Here is a 3571-nt window from a genome sequence, read left to right as displayed (position 1 = left end):
TCAATGTTGGTAGGCATCATCCCATCTGTTGAGGCCCAAAGAGAACAAAAAGGTGGAGGAAGGGTGAATTCACTCTCTCTGCTTGAGCTGGGACACCTGTGTTCTCCTGCCCTTGGACATCCGTGCTTCCAGTTCTCCAGACTTCAGGACTCCAACTAGGACTTACACCACCTGTTTTCCTGGGCCTCCAGTATGTAGACAGAAGCTCATCGGACTTCTCAGCCTCCGTAATTGTGTGACCCAATCTCTCATAATAAATCTCTTTCTATATATGTCCTATTTGTTCTGCTTCTCTGAAGACCCCTGACTAATACACCCAAACGACCACGGCATCATCCAGTGCCCTCTATCCTACTCTGAGTTTGGCCAGCACTGATGGAGAGTCTTGGCACCTTCATGTTCTCCAGGCTCAAATGGTCACCACTCTTGTAAAGTCCGTATTGTATTTCTCAGACAACTTCTGTCAACTTCTCCCACACTTCACAAGCCCTGCTTGGTCTCCTGGCCTTTCTGTTTCAGTAGATGGCCCTCTCTGCTTCTTCACTGACATTATCAAGTACATCTCTACTTGAATTTTCACAGGTCTCAAACTTAACATGTCCAAAACTCAGGCAAAGCTCCTACCAGTTGCTTGTGATTGAAACCTGGGGGCCATTCTGACATCTGCCTCTCCCACATACCTCATACTCAGTCAGTCACCAGAGCTTGTTGATTCTACCTCCAAAATAGATCTTGGATCCATTCATTTCTTCCTATCTCCGTCATTTATGATTATCCTAGTTCTGACCACCATCATCTCTCGCCTAGACCAGTGAAAGAGCCTCTAAAAAATCTACCCCTTTCTCTCTAACCTCCTCCACTTTAAACACTCTACCCCACAGTGGCCAAAATAATGTTTTTAAAATGCAAACTTGATCATGCCATTCCACTGTTTCAAATCCCTTAATGACTTCCTAATACTAAGAGGAAAAATTTCAAAATCCTTGACTTGACCTAGAAGACCTCATTAGCTGAGACAACTGCCTCTCTCTGTAACCTCATCTCTTGACCTTCTTTCTTTCTCTACAATCCAGCCTCCTCTTCTTCTGAATGCCAAACTCTGTACTACCTCACGGCCTTCTAACACGCGGTCTCTCCATATTTCCCGCACCCCTACACCCATCTCCACCTGGAAAATTCCTATTCTTCTTTCCATTCTCAGCTTAAATGTCACCTCCTCAGGCTGCCCCCCTTCCCTGCCCAGTGTAGACTAGATGTTATATTATCTTACTGTGCCCTGTAGTTTTCCCTCATGTTGTTTATCACAAATGCAGTGACATCATTATTTTGTGATTACCTGCTTACTGACTGCTTTTTCCACTCCTCTATAAGCAGCTCAAGAGCAGGGACCATGTTTCATTTGCCCATTTCTGTGCCCTCAGATCTGGCACAGTGCCTGGCATGAGGGCAGAGTTGGGTTCTAACCTCCAGGGAACGAGCCTATGGATTGGGTCCAGCAGAGAGTGGACAGAGGGGAGCAAGCCTGTGAAATGGGCACCCCTTTGGTCCCCTTCTCCATGGGCCTCCCACCTTGCTGCTTCTTCTACTGTCTTTTCATCACTCTTATCCATCATCATCTCAACGTTACCTTGAAATTGTCAAAAATATGCCCCCTTAGGAGAACATGCTCAGAGGATGCAACTACTCTCCCTGCCCATCCCTTACCCCACCCCTCGAGCCCCAATCAGCGACTTTCTGTGTCCTGCCTGGCACACGGTGCACCATCTGTTGTATGAAGGAGGCAGAGCCCTGCATTTCCCCCAACTCCTTACCCTCTCCTCAATGTCCCTCTCCTCAGAGTCCATGTGTCCCCAAAGCATCCACATCATTGCTTACTCCCTCCAGCTCCTCTCTCCTTCTCAAGGTTAATCTTGCTTGCTTTGGATCCATCCCCTCCTTTCCCATCTTTCTTCCTCCCTGCCCCTTTCCCTTTCCAGCCTGAGGAGTGGGGGAAGGCAGATTTCCTTTGATCCTCCAACTCCCTTGATCTATCCTCCTTACTTTCTGCCTCCCCTCAATGCCAAGGTTCTTAAAAGAACTGTCTCTATTTGCAGCGTTCACTTCCTCCCCACCCACTCACTGTTATTTATTATTTTATTCAGTCACTTTTTGAATAGTTAATATGTGTTCACAGTACAGAATTCAAAATGTTCCAAAAGGTACACCATGAAGCATCTTCCTCCCATTGGTGTCCCCAAGCCCCACAGCTCTCCTCAGAGGCAAACCCTGCTACCAGCTTCTTGTGTATCTTTCCAGAGAGCATATGCATACAGGCATTCTTGTTTGTATTTTTTATACAAATGGAGGCATTTATGCACATTTTCTGTCCTTTGCTTTTTTCATTTAAAATATCTTGGAGAATGTTCTGCATTAGTATATCCAAAGCTGCTTCATTCTTTTAAATGGCTGCCAATAACCCTCTGTGAGGATGTACCATAAATTCTCTGCTGTGGACACTGAAGATGCTTCTAGTCCTTTGTTCTAGCAAACATGCTGCAATGAGGATCCTTGCACATATAGGATTTTTCCACCCTTGTGAGTGCATCTGTGGGATAAATCCACAGAAATGAAATTGTGCTTTGCCTTTTGGAATTAAATTGCTCTCCATAAAAGTTATACCAATTCACCCACCCACAACAAAACATGGAAGGGCCTCGCTTCCCCTCCTACTCTCCAACAGATGGTTTTAACAAGTGTTTTTATTTTTGCCATTCTGATAGGTGAAAAAGAATACTTTTAATTTGCATTTCTTTTTATGAATGCAGTGAAGCATTTTTCTCATGTTTAAGAGCCATTTGAATTTCTCCCTCTGTGGATTGTCTGTTCCTATCCTTCGCCCATTTTTCTATTACATTATTGGTCTTTTAATGATTCCTAGGAACTCTCTATACAAGAAAACTAGTTCCTTATCCATGATATGGTGCTGCAAAATATGCAAATATTTTTAGTCCCTCTATAATCCTTTGCAATATGACTCCCACCCCCACTTACTCCTCAGCAGAGGACTCAGTACGAATTAATGAAGCCTGGCTCCAAACGAGGTACCATGGCTCCTAGTACTGCAGATGGCATTTCCAAAAGTGAAAAAAAACTCTCCCTTGTTTTGCTTTTTTTAAAAAATATATCAATTTTAGTGATTCCTTTGGACATAGCATTTTGAGGGGGAGGGGGTGTTGCCAGTGTTGGTTTTGTTTGTTTGTTTAACTTACTTAGTCAACCAAGCAGAAGGCACTCTTACTCTGGGCTCCTCAACTCCTTCCCTCAGCCCACTCTGCTTGGCTTTCATCTTTGCTGGGCTGTACACTCCACCTAGGCCTCCTAGGGACACCTGGCCGAGGGCTATCCTACCCCATGCTCTAGTCCAGGGGCCATCCAGCAACGTCAGGTCGGTGAAAACCCTGGCAAACTTCAACCAGTGTCCCCTGTGCGCCAACACAACCTTGCTCTCCTCTCCATCCAGTTCCACCAGCCCCCCGCCCCGCCCCCCAACACGCATACAAAGGCAGGAAACGGGTCCTCAGCTGGGTGTCAC

Source organism: Equus przewalskii, chromosome 16 (genome assembly GCF_037783145.1).
Source record: "Equus przewalskii isolate Varuska chromosome 16, EquPr2, whole genome shotgun sequence".
In the NCBI taxonomy this organism is placed as follows: Eukaryota; Metazoa; Chordata; class Mammalia; order Perissodactyla; family Equidae; genus Equus; species Equus przewalskii.
The sequence above is the reverse complement of the archived record's forward strand: the minus strand, read 5'-3'. Positions refer to the sequence as shown.